This window comes from Balaenoptera ricei, chromosome 1 (genome assembly GCF_028023285.1).
Source record: "Balaenoptera ricei isolate mBalRic1 chromosome 1, mBalRic1.hap2, whole genome shotgun sequence".
In the NCBI taxonomy this organism is placed as follows: Eukaryota; Metazoa; Chordata; class Mammalia; order Artiodactyla; family Balaenopteridae; genus Balaenoptera; species Balaenoptera ricei.
The window spans coordinates 170,977,847-170,999,036 of NC_082639.1; the positions used below are offsets into that span (position 1 = coordinate 170,977,847).

The window sequence follows — 21,190 nt, forward strand, 5'->3', positions numbered from 1 at the left end:
ACAGGAGAAGAGAAAAATCAAGACAGCAGAGTTGACAGGAATAGAAACAACCCAATCTCTAGCCGTCCACAGCCCGGACGATCAGCTCCTGGACAGTCAAGGCGTCACACCTTGGTCCATTGGACTTGGGTTCTCAAGGTCATTCTGGACAGAGACTCAGAGGTCCCCAGAGAGCAACGGTTTCCCCCTTTGTCTGGAGGGAAGAATGTTGGAAGTGACCTTCTCTAGTCACAGAACGAGGCGTGACCCAGGCACAGAAAGAACTAACTAGAGGTGAAGCTTCCTAACCCCAGCCACCTTGTCCCCCAGGTGTCCCCAGGGAGACTCAGTGACAGAACAAGGTGGTATTCAGACAGTAGAGTGTCCTCTCTTAGGGTGTGGATGTCTTAGGTCCTCTCCTGGGCTGCATACAAAGGGGCAAACCGACTCCCCCAGGAAGGCACATCCCAGGGGTCCCTGAACACTTGGCAGAATTGCTGAAGCAATGAAGCTGCCACCCCACCCTCAACAGTCCCTGTTCCTGCAGCATGGAGGTGAAAGTAAGTACCAAGTGAGGGAAAACAACACGCTTCCCTCGAAAACGCAAGTATGCTTTTAGAGCAATCACATATCATTCTGATTTCAATACTCCTACAGAATTAGGGGGAAATTCTAGTACAAGTCATATTAAATAGACACATTTCTATATCATCCCTCGCCAGACAGTTCATTATCCAGCCTATACCTGAACCTTTAGTAACAAGAAACTCACCACTTACTGAAGATGTTCCTTCAGTCCCTGGCTACCTCTAATTAATCATTATCTTCCTTTACTGAACTTACATATAACTCCCTAAGGTTTCCACCCACATGCTAAGCCAGGGTTAGCAAACTACAGCCTGCAGGCCAAATCTAGGCTGCCACCCATTTCTGTACAACCTGTGAGTTAACAATGGTTTTCACACCTTTAAAATAGTAGAAAAAAATCAAAAGAAGAATACTATTTTGTGGCATGTAAAAACTATATCATATTCAAATTTCAGTTTCCATCAATAAAGTTTCATTGGAACATAGACACAATGATTCTTTTATACATGGTCTATATTCTTACACTATGATGGCAGAGCTGAGTAGCTGCACAGACACCATATGGCCAGCAAAGCCCAAAATAGTTAGTATCTCACCCTTTACAAAAAAAAAATTTGCCAACCCGTATTCTATTCTTTTATTTCTCCTCTAGAGTGGCAGTGTCCAATACGGTAGCCACATTTGGCTATTTTCATTTTAATTTTAATTAGTTAAAATTAAATGTAAAATTCAGTTACCACACTTTAATTGCTCAAAATCACATCTGTCTAGTAGCTATTAAACAGCACAGATATAAAACATTCCCATTATCACAGAAAGTTCTATTGTACAGCACTGCTTTAGAGGCACAGAGAATCGTTGAATCACTCTCCCACAAGAAACCCCTTTAAGTATTGCCAGCTACGGTGAACCGAGCAAATCTTTCTTCTTCAGGCGAAATCTCTCCAACCTTTACTTAGATTAACTGGCACTAAGTTACCTCATCATTCTGATTGCCCCTCACTGACATTACAGGTTGTAAATGTCTTTACTAAAACATGACTGTCAGAACTGAACACCATACTCAAGGTGAGGTCAGCTGGCTCAGAGAGTAAAAGTGTCACTCCCCTCCTCTGTTCTGTAAACTATGCCTCTGTTACTGTAACCTGATAGCATTAGCCTATTGGTAGCCACCTCACATTCCTGGCTTCATACTGAGCTTGCATTGCCTAAAAGCCCAGGTCTTTTTTATGTGCTTCAGTTTAACTAAGCCCACCTCATTCCAACGTGCCCATTATTGGATTTGGGCACCTAAGAGCAGAAACTGACATTTATCCCTTTTAATTCCTCCCTATGGGTTCAATCTGTTGAGATATGATCTATCTCCCAACTACAAATCCTAATGAACATAATGTGCTCAACTTCCACATTCACCGTGATCTAAATACAAACAGAGCAGGACCAAGGGCAGAACCCAAAGCTCGCCACTCCTAGCTCCCAGGAGGCTGACATAAACAATCTTTCAGCTCATTGCTTACCTAATTATAAAGACAATTCATATTTTGATCCAGTCAACTGAAAGTAAATCTCTGGATAGCATTAGAACCCCATAACTGTTGGTGCAGCATATATAAGCTCCCCAAAGAGGCCGGGAGCTCATGGACGGAAGGAGTCAAGCCCTACGTCGTGGCCATGACTGAAGGCACACTTGTGTAATTCCCGCCTCCAGCCCTGACCTGGGCCCATGTCCCTGTCTAAGTGCCGGGACGTGGGTCTGGGCTGAAGGGAGCAAAGGCTGCCGGTGCTTAAAGCAGCAGGAGAGGAGCCATGGGGATTCTGAGTTGCTAAGTGCCTCTGAGAGTGGGCAACCACTGCCCAACTCAGGTCCCGACTTGGAGGAGGGTGTGAAGAAAGGAAGGCCAGAGGGCAGCTTACGCCTTCGAGCTCCATGAGATAACGGGTACTTTGTGGCTGTTTTCTGATGATGGTGATGGCGATGTGCACAATGAGGATAAAGGCTTTCAGCATCCCTACCCCCGGTAACTACTCACTAAATGATCCTTCCATTCACTTGACAAACATTCAGTGAGCATCTCTTACACACAGGCACGGACTGGGCTAGCCCCTGCAGGTACAAAAATCAACAAGATCCAGTTCCTGTCCTCACCAAGTTCCTGGTCTAGAAAGCAAGACAAGCATGTAAACAAATCATTCTGCTACAATGTGATAAGTGCTATATAAACAAGACGACTATAATAATATGTAACATTTAGTGCATGCTCACTATGTCCAGCACCTCCACAATCAAAACACAGAACGGTTCTATCACCCCCCAAAATTCTCTCCTCTTGCTCCTTTGGAGCCAACCCTTCCCCCATCCCTAACCACCTCACCCTGACCCCCTACCCCGACCCAGCAACCATGAACCTCTTCTCCATCCCTATAGTTTGGTCTTTTCCAGAGTCATCTAAGCGCCATCACGCAGTATCCTGGCTTCTGAGTCTGGTTCCGTTCACTTAAGGTAATGCATTTAAGATTCAGCCCCGTTGCTGCCTGTATCATCAGTTTGTTCCTTTTTGTTGCTGAGTAGTATGCCGTTACAGAGAGGAACCACAGTTTATTCATTCACCTGTTAGAGAACATGTGGGTTGTTTCCAGGTTTTTACAGTTATGAATAAAGCTGCTAGAAACATCTGCATAACAGTTTTCATCTAAATGTAAGTTTTCAATTTTCTTGGGCAAAGAGGAAATGGATCGCTGGTTCATGTGAAGTGTATGTTTATAAAAGAGGTGGAGAAACTCTTTTCCAAAGTGGCTGTACCATTCTGTATGCCCACCAGCAACATATGAGAGCTCCAGTCACCCCACATCCTCACCAAAACTTAGTATTGTCAGTTTGGGTTTCTTTTATTTTAGCCATTTCAATGGGTGTGTAGAGGTATCTCACTATAATTTTAATTTGCATTTCTCCAATGACTAATGATGTTGAGCATCTTTTCATGGGCTTAATGGCCATCTGTGTGTCTTCTTTGGTGAAGTGTGTGTTCAAATCATTTGCCCATTTTATTTTTTTTAATTTAGCTGTTTTCTTATTGATGATTTTTGAGAATTCTTTATACATTCTGGATACAAGTCCTTTGTCAGTTATGCAAACTGCAAATTTAAAAAAATTTTTTAATTGAAGAATAGTTGATTTACAATATTGTGTTAGTTTCTGGCATATAGCAAAGTGATTCAGCTGTATGTATATAGATATATTATTTTTCACATTCTTTTCCATTATGGTTTGTTACAAGATATTCAGTATAGTACAAGATATTGTGCTATACAGTAGGCCCTTGTTGTTTATCTATTTTATATATAGTAGTGTGTATCTGCTGATCCCAAACTCCTAATTTATCCCCCCCACCCCACTTTCCCCTTTGGTAACCACAAGTTTGTTTTCTATGTCTGTGAGTCTATTTCTGTTTTGTAAATAAGCTCATTTGTATCGTATGCAAATATTTTCTTCTATTCTGTATCTTGTCTTTTCATTCTTAACAGGATGTTTCTCAGAGCAGAAGTTTTTCATTTTAACATTTATCAGTTTATCCAATTTATCAGTTTTTCTTATATTGATCATACTTTTGGTGTTGGATCTAAGAACTCTTTTGGAGCTAAGAACTCATAAGGCCACAGAGATTTTCTCCTAGGTTTTTTTTCTAAAACCTAGGGTTTTATGGTTTAAACTACAAATTCAATTTCTTTAATAGATTTAGGACTATCTGTTTATTTACTTCTTATTACATGAGCTTGGAGCATCTGTGACCTTAAGGAACTGGCTGATTTCATCAAAGTTGTCAAATTTATAGGTCAAATTTACATTCAGAGCCACCCTCACTGCTTGTTTCATTTTCCCTCATAGGGTATCTCCCCTCTTGCTTTTCTTGCTAAACGTTTGAGATGGAGGCTTGAGTGAGCACAGAAAAGGCTAGAAAAGGCAGCAGCTGAACAGTGGAAACAAAGCGAGAGAAACAGTTCTTCCACAAGCTGCATAACAGAGGTTCTAGCTAATCAGGTTGTCTATGACCTTGCCTGGGGCTGGGCTGTGCAGGAGATGATGCCCAAGAGGGAGAGAAGGTCAGATGCCAGGACCCGGTTGTGTACAGAGCTGGAGGCTCCAAGAGAGGCAGAGCCAGGGGCCGGGGAGTCCACAGAGAAGTCCAGAAAGGAAGCGAGCTCCAAGCAGAGAAACACACTCGATGTGAAGCTGTTTCTGTGAACCTTGAGCCCTGACCCTGCCACCACGAATCTTGGGCTAACTCATCCCCAAAAGTCCTGACCCAAACCCTCCAGCTGCTCCCCAGCACCCCTGGCCCCAGGATCATGAATCAACAATTCACTGGCCTTTGGAAGAATTAATATTGTTAAAATGGCCATACTACCCAAAGCAATCTACAGATTTTATGTGATCCCTATCAAAGTACCCATGACATTTTTCACAGAACTAGAACAGATAATCCTAAAATTTAGATGGAAGCACAAAAGACCCAGAATTGCCAAAGCAATCCTGAGGAAAAAGAACGAAGCAGGAGGCACAACCCTCCCAACTTCAGACAATACTACAAAGCTACCGTCATCAAAACAGCATGGTATTGGCACAAAAACAGACATATGTATCAATGGAACAGAATAGAGAGCCCAGAAATAAATCCTCACACCTACAGTCAATTAATCTTCGACAAAGGAGGCAAGGATATACAATGGAGAAAAGACAGTCTCTTCAGCAAGTGGTGCTGGGGAAGCTGGACAGCTGCATGTAAATCAATGAAGTTAGAACACTGTCTCACACCACACACAAAAATAAACTCAAAATGGCTTAAAGACTTAAATAAAAGACATGACACCATAAAATTCCTAGAAGAGAACATAGGCAAAACATTCTCTGATGTAAACCATAGCAACGTTTTCTTAGGTCAGTCTCCTAAGGCAAAAGAAATAAAAGCAAAAAAACAAAAAAACAAAAAGAGAGAGAGACCTAATCAAATCAAACTTATAAGCTTTTGCACAGCAAAGGAAACCATAAACAAAACAAAAAGACAACCTACAGAATGGGAGAAAGTATTTGCAAATGATGCGACTGACAAGGGATTAATTTCCAAATTATACAAAGAGCTGATATAGCTCAATATAAAAAAATAATAATAAAAAACTGGGCAGGAGACCTAAATAGACATTCCTCCAAAGAAGACATACAGACAGCAAATAGGCACATGAAAAGATGCTCAACATCACTAATACTAGAGAAATGCAAATCAAAACTACAATGAGGTATTACCTCACACCAGTCAGAATGGCCATCATTAGAAAGTCTACAAATAATAAATGCTGGAGAGGGTGTAAAGAAAAGATGACCCTCCTACACTGCTGGTGGGAATGTAAACTGGTGCAGCCACTATGGAAAACAGTATGGACGTTCCTTAAAAAAATAAAAATAGAGCTACTATACAATCCAGCAATCCCACTCATACGCATATATCTGGAAAAGATGAAAACTCCAATTTGAAAAGATGCATGGGCCCCAGTGTTCATGGCACCACTATTTACAGTAGCCAAGACATGGAAGCAACCTAAATGTCCACTGACAGATGCATAGATGAAGAAGATGTGGTATATATATATATATATATATATATATATATATATATATATATACACACACACATATACATACCATGGAATATTACTCAGCCATAAAAAAAGAATGAAATAATGTCATTTGCAGCAACATAGATGGAACTAGAGATTATCATACTAAGTGAAGTAAGTCAGACAGAGAAAGACAAATATCATACGACATCACTTATATGTGGAATCTAAAAGAATGATACAAATGGGCTTTTTTACAAAACTGAAATAGACTCACAGACATAGAAACAAATTTATGGTTACTAAAGGGGAAAGGGGGGCAGGATAAATTAGGAGCTTGGGATTAATAGATACGCACTACTATATATAAAATAGATAAACAACAAGGTCCTACTGTTTAGCACAGGGAACTATATTCAATATCTTGTAATAATCTATAATGGAAGAGAATCTAAAAAAGTATATATATAAAACTGAATCACCTTCCTGTATACCAGAAACTAACACAACATTGTAAACCAACTATACTTCAATAAAAATTCACTGGTTAAATGAAGGCCCTGTGAGGGGCCTCACCAGGAATTAGAGCCCCTCCTGTGCAATGTCAGCCGGGTGTGGGTCAGCCCTAACTCTAGACAGCCTCCATCCCATCGGGCCTCATTCCGAGGTAGGGAACAGCCTGGACCCACCTCAGGAGGCAGGGAATTACAGAAATCCTCTACAAAGCATCTCAAGAAGCCTTCTTTCTTTAGACCCACAGCATTTATAATTAGGAGATTAAAAGTTACTTTGCTTGTCTGAAACCCTTATTCTGCTAAAAATAACTGTGCTCTACTATGAAAAAACCTTCCTGGAAGAGTAAGAATGAGAGAAAATTCAACCTCCATTAGCTAATAAGTCCCCAGGGCTGCCCCATCACAGAGTTTAGCATTCGGAGAAGCCTCTTTTGTCTGGAACATTCTCTCCCCTGTGTTCGTTCCACAGTGTCCTCTGGTTTCTGAAAGATCTACACTGGTTGAAGCCTCACAATCTTGGATCTGTATCACATTATCTCACTGAAACATTCCATCTGCACAAGGACTCCATGCCGTGGACGGGGATGTCCCCCTAGTGTACAGTGCGGGACACCAAGCCCCAGGCAGAGCGTTTGAATGAAGTGCTGGCCACGGCACAGTGGGCGAGTAACAGCCCACACCAGGAACCGGGTTTCTGAATCCTGGTCAGCTGATGCTCCGTGTAGCACAGTGCGTTGTCTCTCTGTGACTTGAAATCGTTAAAAGAAAGTGTTGAGTTATTAAAGATGCCCAAAAGACTCTTTCCTAGGCACCCACCATGTCCCTGGCACTGCTCTTGGCTCTGGAATACAGTGATGAGCCAGAAGATAAGGTCCCTGTGCTCACAGACAGGGGCAGGGGACAGAATCAATACATAAACAAGAAAAATATCTTAAAATGATAGGCTGCCTGAAGAAAGTATAATACAACAGGGTGATATGAAGACCTAGAATTGGAGGGTGGTCAAGGAAGGCCTCTTGGAGGAGGTGCCGTTTCAGGTGAGAGGCTGAATGACATGGAAATTTCCAGAAGGAAGTTACGCTGCAGAGGCCCTAGTGGGAAACAAGGTCGGCAGGGATGAAGTGCAGAAAGGCCACGGCAGCTGAAGCCCAGTGACAGAAAGAGACACTGGGAGGGGATGAGGCCAAGAGCGGGGCTGGCCAAGAATCCCACCTGTGTGGGACTCATCTAACCGGCTCCGCAAAGCAGACCTGTGAGCTGAGACCCTGCTCAGCCCAACTGCTCCGTTGGTGATACGGCCTCTTCGTTCCTCGCAGAACTGAGTGCGTTTGCTGCTTGTGGTCTCACAATCCAACAAAGGGGTGTGACCAAGGGGGACGTTGATGAGACAGGTCAGTGTGTGTGAAAGCATGTCAGGTATGCATACTGAGGAGTAGGTGGTGGGATGACGATCTTTGGGTCCTTTCTGCAAGGCCGCTAATTCACCCAAAAGAAAAGTCAGTGGTCAGAGGCAGTATGAGAAAAGACCAGGAATCCTGGCTAGTCAGATCCAGGAAGCCAGAGAATGATTTGGGGCTAACCCACCCCAGACAGCAATCGGACACTGGGAAAAGCTGTCCAAAGTCTTCTAACGAGAGGACACGTGGGGCCTGAGCCCCCCAGAATTTCCACCTACCGGTCCATCTATCAACAGCGGCAGCTCTGTCACCCAGGTGTGCATTCAGACTCCTATCTGCAGTAGGGCCACCTGGGCAGAACTTCTCTCTTGATTTCTCCATGTTATAAGCTGATAGTGTCCCCCGCCAAAAGTCACCTAAGACCTCAGAATGTGGCCTTATTTGGAAATAGGGTCTCTGCAGATTTAATCGGTTAAAATGAGATCATACTAGACTAGAGGCCCAAAATCCAGCGTCCTTATAAGACACAGAAAAGGACACACAGAAATGGGGAGTGATGCAGCTACAAACCAAGGAGCACTGAGGGTTTTCAGGAGCCACCAGAAGCTGGAAGACACAGGGAAGGATCTTCCCTAGAGCTGTCAGAGGGAGCAGGGCCCTGCCTTGACTTCACACTTCCAGCTTCCAGAACTATGAGAGAATAAATTCCAATTAAGTCACCTAGTTTGTGGTAATTAGTTAAGGCAACCCTGGGAAACAAATAAGAGTCCACTTGCAAAACAGCTGAAACCATTGCTGCTGTGACCTAAGATGTTATCAGGAAAAAATGGCTTTTGGTGCCACCAGTGAATGTTAGTTAGTGTGAAAGAAACAGACAGGAGCATTTCCGACCCAAAATAAATACCTCCCCGGGGAAGCAGGCTTTTATACTCACCACAAGCCTTCCTGTAAGTTCCCTAAAGCCACACTAAGAATAAACTTCTAATTTAGAAAGAAGTCAGTTTTTTACTTCCTCTCCATGTCTTGTCCCAACAAGACCAATTCCTTCAAACCACTGCCCAAGCCTTGGGGCCGTTTTTGAGAGTCAGGAGCTCCATCGGATGGGAGAGAGACGGGGCATGGGAACAGCTTTATTGGCTGTAACACATGTGGCTTAGGTTCAGTGTCACTTTTATGTCTGACACTGGAGCAGCTGAAGAGTCCTAAAGGTTCTGTTCACTGATTCTAAACTGCTACAGGCAACTGTTTGCTAAGCCACACCTGAACCCCCAAGAAGAAAGCAGCATGGACTCCACACTCATAGGTACCACGCGTGTAGGCCCCATGTCCCCTTCCTCTCACCATCACAGAGTGAGCCATCATTGGCCCCATGCCTCCCTGCATCACGACAGGTGCTGCCTTTTTAGAGGGAAGAGCCCTGCACCCGGAGGAGGGCTCGGTGGGGTCTTTACCCTGCAGGGACTAGCTGTGTAACCTTGGGCTTGTCTTGTCACTTTTCCAGGCTGTGGTTTCCTTATCCACAAAATGGGAATAATAACTCTCCCTACCTCAACTGGTTGCCACGTGAAATGAGGTGCCAGAGACCACAGTGTCAGAGCAGCAGAAATAAAGATGGTGTTGGATGAGGAATGAACTGCCATTATATAAAAGGCTCCACATGGCAGAATGGTTAGCATGTGCCTGTGAGTCAGAAACTCTCAGTTCAAATCCAAACTCCACCTCATCTATCTGAGTGACTGCAGGCAAACTGTTTAACCTCTCCAGCCTCAGTGTCCTCAAATATAAAGAGGAGACAGTAAGGGTTCCTACCTCCTCCTGTGGCTGTGAGGATCCAATGAAATAATGTCCATAAAGCACTGGGCGCAATGCCCAGTGCATAGCGACAATAAATATTAATTGCTACTTTTATCGCTGTAGTTATTACCACTGTATAGATGTTGGGGCCCCACCTCCAGGATTTTGAGCACAATCATTAGCATCACACAGTCTGGATCCAGGAGAACCCAGGCACTTCAGGGAAGGAGGATGTAGGTAGGAGCCAAGGGCAGAGCCGCTCTGAGGACACACGTGGGTGAGAAAGCGCTAGGGCCCTTCCTGTCACGGGTGGGAGATTGAGCACTGGGATGCTGGGAGGGAGGCTGGGATCAGCTGCCCCCAGACCAGCCCCTAGACCTGAACGATGAGTACAAATTGGGGAACAGAGGACACGGCCTATTGGCCATTGCCTGTGCCAGAATTTGCAGACACAGGTGGTTCTGACATTGCTTCCCTGGTCCCCATCTAGCTAACAGAAAACAAAGACCCCCCCAGAGCCAGGCACATCTGGGATGGGAGGCAAGAGAGCAGGAGACCAGGCAGGCCCAGCCGACTTTCTCCTGCCGACACTCAGCAGGGCAGTCCCCAGCTCCAGCCAGCAGCCATCCCGGTCAGGGTGAGATCCAGAGGGGAGGAGGATATGAGAAGGCCCCCCACCTTCTGCTGACTTGTGGTGGGCAAGGCAGCCCCTCTGAAGAACACATGCAGTGAAGCAGGGGTAGGAGTGTAATAGGGAAGAACAAATCTAACTCCATATTGAATCTGTTTCTTTTACTTTAACCTTTGTATTCTATTGCTTTTTCTGCAAGAATATTGCCTATAGCCTGAAATAGACAGGATAGCCCATTCTCAAGGCTCTGAACTTTAAAGGTATAACACTTTTCCACTCACACAGAGATAAAAAGTTGCAGAACAGAGAATAACATTTGGCTTGGTGGAGGTTTACAGGACCATCATGAACTATAGACACCTATAGGGACAGCTGCAAGAACAAAGGATTCTGACACCAAGAAGTCTGCAACAACCAACAACTTTTAGTATATAAGAAGCCTGGGGCTTCCCTGGTGGCACAGTGGTAGAGAAACTGCCTGCTAATGCAGGGGACACAGGTTCGAGCCCTGGTCTGGGAAGATCCCACATGCTGCGGAGCAACTAGGCCCACGAGCCACAACTACTGAGCCTGCGCGTCTGGAGCCTGTGCTCCACAACAAGAGAGGCCACGATAGTGAGAGGCCCGCACACTGCGATGAAGAGTGGGCCCCGCTTGCCGCAACTAGAGAAAGCCCTCGCACAGAAACGAAGACCCAACACAGCCAAAAATTAATTAATTAATTAATTAATTAATTAATTAAAAAAAAAAGAAGCCTGAATTCTAACTTGGGTAAGATGTTTCTTTGGGACACTAGTCCACCATCTTCTCAGTCTGCTGGCTTTCCAAATAAAGTCACTATTCCTTGTCCCAACAATTCGCCTCTCGATTTACTGACCTGTCTTGTGGTGAGCAGGACGAGCCTGGACGAGCTTGGACTCGATAACAGGAGGAGGGCAGCAGCAGGCAGCATTCTGGGGTCTTCCAGGTCCCACTCAATTAGTCGTCTGCTCCTCCCAGCGCCCAACTCAGCCAGCACCTGCAGCGCCACAGCTCACCATATGAAGCAAGTTGCAAACCCCAGAGTGTTCTAAGTAACTAGTGCCAGCCCCAGTTCCCCCTTCCTCCTACCAAGTTTGTGTTTGCTCTGCCATCCTTGGTTCTCAGACGTGAGATTTCAGGAGGAACTTCTGGCTTGAAGGGTTCGGGGACCCTCCAGACACCCTTTGGGGTCTTGGCCATCAGCCTCCCACATGGCTCTTGGAATTGCTCCTCCTTCTGGTTCCAGGGTCCTCTGCTCCTTGGGGCAAGCAAATGCCTCCTCCAGCCCCCAGGCCTGGAGCACTCCACAACCAGTGGGCCCAAGCTCTGGGGGGGGGGGGGGTGCACACCCAAGGGTGAGTGTGAACATGCATCAGTGAGGCTCCCACACCCCAAAGAATCTCCCAGGAAGAGGTATCATTAGTCATTCTTAAAAAATACTTACTAGGATCTACCATTTGCCAGGCACTGTGGTAAGAACTGGAGATACTACAAAAAGAAAGGCAGACAGGCACTGGGCTCTACCAGTGACCAAGGCTCTCTCCTTGACCAGGCTCTTCTGAGCCCTCTTCTCAACTAGGCTTCAGCCCTGGGCTCCGTGTCCACCCTTGCAGAATCTAGTTTTAGCAAGAATCCTGCTAAGTTGGTTTGGAGAGAATCCCCACTCTTGATATCTGATCACCCTGGGCTGTCTTCAGCAAGAATCCTATTAAGTCAGTGTAGTAAAAGTCCCCCCACCCTTGATATCACCTCTTAGTGATTTTCCATCACCAACCCCTTCACCCTGCTCCTTGGCTACAAATCCCTGTTGTCCTTGTATTCAGAATTAAGCCCAGTCTCTCTCCCCTATTGCAATAGCCCTGAATAAAGTCTTCCTTACCACCTTAACAAGTGCCAGAACAATTTTTTTCTTTAACACCAACTTCTATTTACTCTCTTGTGTTAACTCTGAAAAAGCAACAGCCTCTGGGAGCAGCAGCCTATTAAGCAAGACACTGATTTTTCCAACGGTAAGTGTGAACTCTTTAATCAAATTGAAGGTGGAATGTGTATAAAGGGAGGCAGAACTCCAAGCTCTGGGCCAGAACTTAAATTTTTTAAAGTTGTTGGTGGTGAGTTGCTTCTTTTGGTTTGAGATCCTCAGGAGCAGAGGGTGAATTAACCGTACTCCTTGGTTCATGACACATCATCACCATGGGTCTGAGCAAGGCCCTCTCTTACTTTATTTACTCATCTGTTCATTTCCTTTTCTCCCATTAGCCCTTTCCCACCATCACAGGTGATTATTGGTTTATGTTTAATGTGTATCTTTCTCTTTGTTGTGTTCTTACAAAATGTGCGTGTTTGTGTGCATATTTTTTATTTATTTATTTATTTATTTATTTATTTATTTATTTATTTATTATTTGGCTGCGTTGGGTCTTCATTGCTGCACGTGGGCTTTTTCTAGGTGCGGTGAGTGAGGGCTACTCTTCATTGTGGTGCACGAGCTTCTCATTGCGGTGGCTTCTCTCGTGGAGCATGGGCTCTAGGCACACGGGCTCAGTAGTTGTGGCTCGTGGGCTCGGTAGTTGTGGCTCACGGGCTCTGGAGCGCAGGCTCAGTAGTTGTGGCACATGGGTTTGCTCCGCGGCATGTGGGATCTTCCCGGACCAGGGCTCGAACCCGTGTCCTCTGAATTGGCAGGCAGATTCTTAACCACTGCGCCACCAGGGAAGTCTAATGTGTGCACATATTTCTATCAATAATTTACCTAACTGTATTTCATTCTCTCTCTTACCTTTTGCACTCAGCAGCGTAGCTACAGGGCTCCACAGGTGTAGCCACTATGGTTTGCCTACCAATGCTCCCAGTGAGAGACACCGATTTGACCTTTGCACATCAAATAATGCTCCAAAATCCCCATGCCTGTTCCCTGAAGGATTGGTCTGGCAATTTTATCGGGATTTATACCTAGGAGTGGAACTGCTGGGTCATGTGGTTTATGGATTTTTCTAAATTGAACTAAGTACTCCCCTACTACCGTCCTAAGTGTCTGCACTCCCCCAGCAGTGCTGAGGGCTCTGCATCCCACATCCCAGCCAACACTTGGCAGCATCCAGCTTTCCAACTTCTGAAGTCTAATTGGTTTTAAGTGATCCTTCTGTTGTTTTAACTTGCATTTCTCCAGAAAGAGCCTCTCTCCATATAATGGAGAGCCTTTTGGATTTCTTTTTCTGTAAATTGCCGGCTTAGCTGCTTGGCCCATTTTTCTATGTGGTTGCTGCCATTTTTCTTTTTGATTTGCACTTGTTGCTGGTATGTTGTAGATGTGAATCCTCTTTCAGTTTTAGACATTTTGAATACCTTTTCTCATCTGTCACCTGTTAATTAACTGTGGTATCCTTCATTGAGTGGAAATCCATTTTTGCCTTATGTTTTACATTTTTTGAAGTTTTTTTTTTAAGAAGTCCTTCCTTGCCCCTAAGACAGAAAGGTAGACGCTTATGTTATTTTCCATTTTCTTTATGAGATTATAGAACTCTAGTTAGTCCTTTCCTGTCCTCCAACACCAGTGACTTGGCTATGGTGAGTCAACTCAAGGGATCAGAATTACTTCAGTCACTGAATATTTAATGAGCACCTACTATGAGAGGCATTGTGCTTGGAGCTGCAGATAGAAGATAGGACATGGTCCTTGGACTCAATGACAGGAGTGGAGTAAGAACACGTGAAGTGACAGGAGATGAGAGGAGTCAGGAAAGGGCAACCCTAAGTTGAAGGAATGAAATTTCTACTTGCAAACTGCCTGGAAGAGACTTGTCTCAGTAGGCATATGTAAATCATATGCAAGTCAGATGAAAATGACTATGCAAATATTTGTATATCCCAAGAATAGCCCAGAGAGGCACATCCTTGAGGCTTTAGAATTCTTTTCCCAGTCTAATGTAAATTGGTACAGCCACTATGGAGAACAGTATGGAGATTCCTTAAAAAACTAAAAATAGGGCTTCCCTGGTGGTGCAGTGGTTAAGAATCTGCCTGCCAATGCAGGGGACATAGGTTCGAGCCCTGGTCCGGGAAGATTCCACATGCCACGGAGCAATTAAGCCCATGCGCCACCATTACTGAGCCTGTGCTCTAGAGCCTGTGAGCCACAACTACTGAGTCCGTGTGCCACAACTACTAAAGCCCAAATGCCTAGGGCCCGTGCTCCGCAACAAGAGAAGCCACTGCAATGAGAAGCTCGTGTACCACAACAAAGAGTAGCCCCCGCTCGCCGCAACTAGAGGAAGCCCGCACACAACAACGAAGACCCAACACAACCAAAAATTTTTTAAAAATAAATTAATTAATTAAAAACAAAAAACTTTGTCAAAAAAAAAAAAAACAACTAAAAATAGAGCCACCATATGATCCTGCAGTCCCACTCCTGGGCACATATCCAGAGAAAACCATAATTTGAAAAGATAAATGCACCCCAATGTTCATTGCAGCACTATTTACAATAGCTAAGACATGGAAGCAACCTAAATGTCCGTCGACAGATGAATGGATAAAGAAGATGTGCTGTATATATATATATACACTGGAATATGACTCAGCCATAAAAAAGGAATGAAATATTGCCATTTGCAGCAATATGGATGGACCTAGAGATTGTCATACTAAGTGAAGTAAGCCAAAGACAAATATCATATGATATTGCTTATATGTGGAATCTTAAAAAAAAAAAATGATACAAATGAACTTACATACAAAACAGAGATAGACCCACAGACACAGAAAACAAACTTATGGTTACCAAAGGGGAAAGGAGGTGGGAGGGATAAATTGGGAATTTGGGATTAACATATACACACCACTATGTATAAAATAGATAACCGACAAGGATCTACTGTATAGCACAGGGAACTATACTCAATATTTTTTAATACCTATAAGGGAAAAGAATTTGTAAAAGAATATATATATATATATATATATATATATATATATACACATATATATGAATATATTGATATATAACTGAATCACTTTGCTGTACACCTGGAACTAACACAACATTCTAAATCAACTATACTTCAATTAAAAAAAAAAAAAAACAGAATTCTTTTCCCAATCTAGAAGGATTTGTACCAGGACTAGAATGTTAGGCTTTAACATTCAAGTCCTCAAAACCAAATGTGGAATCAATCACTAAGAAAAAATGGATCAAATGCACTCAACTCAGCCTCCATGGTGCACCTAATGGGCAGACTCCTTCCTTGTGAAGCCTTTTTCTGGGAGTCATTTCCTCCAAACCCACACACGCCCACGAATGAGTTTGGTGAAGGAAGGCTGAGCCATAACTCTCTGTGGAAACCTACATGGGCTGCTATGACACTTCTGGTAGCAAATGCCTGCTGGAATGATCTCCTGCCGAGAGACCCTCCCACCACCAGGGGAATACCTAAACATTTTGTTTATTAAGGTTTTTAAAGGAGTACCATCTGCTTTGAGAAGTCTTAAGAGCCAGGCACTATACATTTAATAATTGAAATACTTCAGTGGAAGAACAGCAACTACAGTATCAAGTGAGAATGAAACCAAAATGCCCAGGCCATGCTCCTGCTGGCACTCCTTCCAGAGCAGGGGAGAAAGCGGGATGGATAACTTCACGGCAAGGGTGTGTCAACACCACACCTCCCTACCCTCACTACCTGCACGCTCATATAAGGTAAACAGCCTGGGCTCACGGAAAGGGCACTTTCCTGCATGGGAGTCAGGAACTTGAGTTTGGGTCCTGGCTTTGCTCTTGACTGTGTAATGCTGGGCAATCTCTTTGCCCTCTTGTGCCTCAGTTTCCTTGTGTGACAAATCAGCACATGGGAGCAGATCAGCATTTCTGAACATGGTACAGGAATGGTAAGCATTTCAGCTTTCTTAGGGAAGTTGTCGAAATACAAGGGGGCACGGGCCCTGCCCTGGATCTGTTAAATCAAAACTGGAGGATAGCATTGCCAGGGCCAGTTGAGAACTACCTGACTATCGCTCCAGCTCTAATGTGCTGTGTGAGACTTGGAGAATGTTATCACGTCACATCACCTGCAGCACCCCTCAGACAATAAAAGCCCAGCACATTAGCCTTCTCAGGAACTACAGACACAGTCTTCAGGTTTATCACTAAGTCTTTAACTCTTACCTGTAGATACCATTCCATGGTGTTGGGAGAATGGGGAAAAAGCTATAAATCTCTTTGCAAATACAAACATCTCTAACATAGTAATTTAGATCTATAAACCCTAATTGGAAACATAGCTTTGACCTCAAAAGTGAGTCCTGGCACATACCACACATGCAAAGAACATATGCAAAGTATCCCATTGGGTTATGAGTGGGATTTCAGGATGCAATGCTCTGTGAGAGGAGACACTGTTTTGTTCATCACTACTGCGAGATAATAGCAAATACATATATTGTTCTCTGCCCCTGTTTTTGGCACAGAGTTCCTAAAACTGTTACAAATTCCTAAGGGACGAGGAGCATCTTTCACCCTATTGAGGCAACTCTGGGTGGTCTCCTGGATGGGGGCTGGTCACCAGAAAGACCAAGTCATGATTAGAAGCTTGGAACTTTCAGCTCCCCATTCTCCAGAGAGGGGTGAGGGGCTGGAAATGAGTAAATGATTGATGACGCCCATAAGAGGAAGCTTCCATAAGATCCCAAGAGTATAGGGTTTGGAGAGCTCACAGGTTCCTGAAGACATCCTCACCTTACGTATCTCTTCATCTGGCTGTTCATCTGTATCCTTTATCATATCCTTTAATAACCTGGTAAACGTAAGAAGTGTTTCCCTGCGTTCTGTGAGCCGCTGAGGCAAATTAATTGAAACTGAGGAGGGGGTCGTGGGAACCTCCAGTTTGTAGCCAGAAGTTGCATGTAAAGTGGGGACCTACCATTTGCAGTTGACATCTGAAATGGGCAGCCGTCTTGTGGGACTGAGCCCTTAAACTGTGGGATCTGACACTATCTCCATGCAGACAGTGTTAGAATTGAGTTAAACTGTAGGACACCCAGCTGATTTCTTGGTGTGGGGAAAAAATCTCCACACACTTGGTGACCAGAAGTGAAGCAGTAAAGGAAACACAACAGAAAGGAAAAACCCTCAGCTTTTCCTTATATGGCTGCATCCTCAGCTCTTGGATCAGGACCAGGCACACAGTAGTTACTCAATAAATATCTATTAAAAAGATGAATGAACGAGTTTCCCCATCTTTGTATCCTTGGCCCAGTGTTTGCAATAAACATTAAATGAGTGCATGAACAAGTATGAAACATTTTAAACTTCTCAAAATATCTGTATAAATACTTCATTAGTTGATCACACCACCCACCCAATGCTTCTTGCAGACAAAGTGGGGGACGTCCTTCTCCTACCCCACGCTAGTCTTCCTAGGTGGAAATGTTTGTGCTTAAGGACAAATTATCTCCGCACCAAAGATGGAGCCCTGGGGGACTCAAGCATTCAGGAGGGCAGTTCCCTGAGTGCAGTCACATGTCCATCCATCATGAGGCAGGTCCCAGGATTCAGAACCTCCATCCAGACCATTCTCCTCCAGACCCCCTAAGTGATTAACTGAATTTACCCATAGTTGAGAGAAGGAAATACTCACACACACACACACACACACACACACACTCTAGGATCCCAAAGGAAGCCAAATTAGTTGGCTTGAAAATTTGGATCTAAGCTTCCCAGAAGCTAAAGTAGGAAGAGAAATCAGATATGTAGTTCTCAATGTCCAGAAAGAAAAAGGGTTCCTCGGAGGAAACAAACTATCCCCAACACTCACATCTGAAAATTATTTACCGCACTATTTTAACCACAGTCGAGGACACACACAAGCAATAGGTATTAGACTTTTCATTGGCGCCACCCTCAATGATGGCTGAGAAGTCAACACAAAATGTGACTCAGGAAAAACATTTTATGCAGGCAGGACAATAGCATCCAGATTTTGAATGTGCTGCAAATAGTCTTCTACTAATCTATCTCCCAAAAAGGCATCTGAACAGTTGGAGAACACGCAAAAAGAGGTCGGGTTTCCCAGCAGAGACCTCAACTGCAGGTGATCTGTGCTTCTCCTACCACACGGAGCTCCAGTGGCCACCAGAGACACTGACAATGACTTGTGAAAATTGAGGCGTCTAACCAGGCTCCTCTCTCCTGCCTGGATGTCCATTTTCCTTCCACCTGAAGGTGAGCGATGCTGAAAAGCCCCCATCTGCCCCTCCAGATCCCGTTCCACCCTCCTCCACCCCATGCTCAGTCTCTGAGAAATGTACCACCTGGCCTTCCTTGACCTCTGGCTTCTCATTATGTCAGGCCAATAGGAGCCACCAGCAGGGTACTTATTCCCCGGGTCCCTTCCTGCTGGACCTTGGCTTGGCAGTGTCTCTGCTCCTCCACCTGAGGCCACAGGCCCATCAGGAGGCACCCCCAACCCCATAACTCTCATGAAGTTCTGGTAACTGCCGCCCTCTTGCCTCTCCAGACCTAGGGGAGTAACAGCTTCCCCTTCTGCTAGACCGTGGTGCTTCACCATTCCTGTTGGTTTCTTATCCCAGCCCTTCCTCTGTAAATAGTCCTTTCATTAAACCCTCCTCCATCACCTCCTCTGAATGTGTTATATGTCTTCTACTGGGACCCTGCCCGATACAGAGCCAACCAGAGGCATGAAGGTTAGGCCAGGTCTAACGAAAAATTAAACAAATAAATACTCCAATACCAAAACATCTACTTAAGTTCTTTCCTTAGTACCATTCCTTCAAATAAAGTAATTTGGTACCAAAACAAACAAATAAATAAATACTCTGGATACAATCCAGTATGTGAATAGATGATTCAACAAGTCCTCAACATTCTATATAGTGCACAGAATGGAACCATTTTGACCTGGAGAAATTTCAAAGCCAGTACGACTAGTTACCAGTTGCTCAGCAGAGGGGTTTGTTTGTTTGTTTGTTTGATCTCAGTAACACTCCTGTGAAACAACTGGCTTTTTGGGGGGGGGGGGGTGGTATTTGTCTTTATTTCCATCACATACGACTGATTGACCGTCTGTCCTAGAAAATAAAAACAAATGCTACTTCCTCAGTCAAGTGAGCAGGGGGTAATTTAGAGGTGCTTTTTCACGGTTGGCTGGACACATATGGAACGGGTTGGCAGTCTCCTGTCTTGGAAATAGCTGGCTTTGAACAACACAGCTTCCTAATGAATTCTTCAGGATGAGTTACATGCAGTCCCAAAGTAACTAAAGGAAGTGACCTGCTATATGGAGTTATTGGATGTAACCAATTAAATTTTGCAGGACATCTGCTGATGCTGGTTTTAGAACTAGGCTTCACACAATGGCTAAAATAAGTGTCTACTGCAGTCATTCTTAGCTTATGACCAAAGTTAAAAAAGAAAAAAACTGTATGATCAGCATATAGAAAATCCTATTAAAAAAAAAAAAAAAAAGACAAGCTCCATAGCAAGGAGACATGCACCTAAATTATCCAAAAGCAACTTCTAATCTTTAAGCTTAGGTTAAAAAAGAGAGAGGGGCTGGAACACAGCTGCCTTTGTTCAAAACGGATAGCTGACCTAGTAGGAGGCCTCTGGAGTCCACACTGACTTGCAACAGTGTTAAAAAGCAACAGTAACAGAGTTCATGTTGCCTTCATACAGCTTCACCATCCACAGAGTGAAAGCCTAAGACAGTCTTATATTTTCTTTAACAGATTCCTTCCTGAGAGAAGTGTGTACAAGTGTTCAATATAAAGGTAGAAATACCTGAAACCCAATTGCTCTTCATGTAAAATACTGGTCTGAGAAATGCAGACCCACAACTTAAGGAAGAAAAACTTGAAATGCAGATGCAATGTGTAATAAACTACAGGCGCTTCTAATGATGAGGTCTTCCCAGTTTGAAACATGATTAGCCAAAAGATGATTTAGAAGGAAAATGTAACCTAATCAACAATTTATTTTAGCTATTAAAACGTGGCCTCCCCCAAAAAAAAAAACAAAAAAACGTGGCCACTCAACTGGGTTGGTACAAAATGTTTTCCTTTCCTTGCGTCGGCCCTCACCATTAGTGAAGGAAATTTCTGATGATTCCTGCTTCTGCCTCATTTCCGCTACCTCTGCCCTCTCTACTCCTGCACAGCCAGAGCTGCTGAGACCTGCCTGGATAGGTCTGGGTGCAGAACAGAAGCCCATGACCTGGGCCATCCTCACCAGGAACAGGAAGCACATTAGCAGCCCCAGGCCCACCAGTTGCTCCAGCCTAGACTTAGTTTTGCTTCCCTGGGTTTGGTTTCTAAAGGAAGTCCAGAGGTAACCCTGTGGGGCATCTCTGCTGTCTTTCATGCTCTTTCTATGTGGATGTGGTTTGTACAACCAGGATCCTTCCTCAGGCACCCTGCCCAGTATAGGACTTGCTTGCTGAATAAAGAATATACTTGTCAGGGCCCCCAGCACTGCTTAGCCCTCGTCTACCCCTCTCCTAGGGGCCTTGAGTCTGTTCCCCTTACCCCACCCCCTTTCCTCCTATACCAAGCGACTGGATAGAGTCCAGCTGACTGCAGAAGGACTGATTACCTGGGATGGACGCTTGTGCCAACCTGACTTTCAGCAGCCTCCCTACCGC

The 21,190-nt window shown here is 44.3% G+C and overlaps 1 protein-coding gene across 6 annotated transcripts in view; it reads right to left on the reverse strand.

The window, feature by feature from the left end:
* CNIH3 (cornichon family AMPA receptor auxiliary protein 3) overlaps positions 1-21,190 on the reverse strand; it is a 277,164-nt gene that overhangs the window by 82,829 nt on the left and 173,145 nt on the right. The window lies entirely within an intron of this gene.